Here is a 632-nt window from a genome sequence, read left to right as displayed (position 1 = left end):
AACCTCAAATTACATATTCTCAAGTTTAAACTAGTCCTAAAATACAAAAATGCTAATTCTTCACTAACTAACAATGCCCAATTTAAAAATGCCCATTTTTTTAAAAAAAAACCCTAAAATAAAAATCTTCAATTATCTATACCTAACTAACAATAATCAAATCAAAGTAACAATTGAATAACACCATTACTTTCACAACTCTTCATCCTCAATCTTCTCCAACTGTTGCAATTTCAAGATTATTTCTCTGTTTTGATTTCTTAGGCCTTGGGATTGGGGCAACACCTTTGATAAGTATAGTAAAAGATGTGCTCAATAACATCAAGCAACAAAAGGACATCGAAGATGGCACTAGAGGTAGTAAAAGAAGTCCTTTTACAACCCAACAAACAAAAACAATAATATACTAACAAACAATCAATTATAACACTAGAATTGAAAAAACAAAACTAAAATGTAACCCTACCTGCTGGCTGCTACAACAACGGCGACGGGCCAGAGACAGCGATGGACAAGGGCAGCGACGGCGATGGCAGCGACGGCGACCGCAGCGGCGATGGGATCTAGGGATCGAGACCGATATATATATATAGAGAGAGAAGGGAGAGAATAAGAGTGAAGAGAGAGAGAGA

This window comes from Solanum tuberosum, unplaced genomic scaffold, assembly GCF_000226075.1.
Source record: "Solanum tuberosum cultivar DM 1-3 516 R44 unplaced genomic scaffold, SolTub_3.0 scf00843, whole genome shotgun sequence".
Lineage (NCBI taxonomy): Eukaryota > Viridiplantae > Streptophyta > Magnoliopsida > Solanales > Solanaceae > Solanum > Solanum tuberosum.
This window is presented reverse-complemented; position numbering follows the sequence as displayed.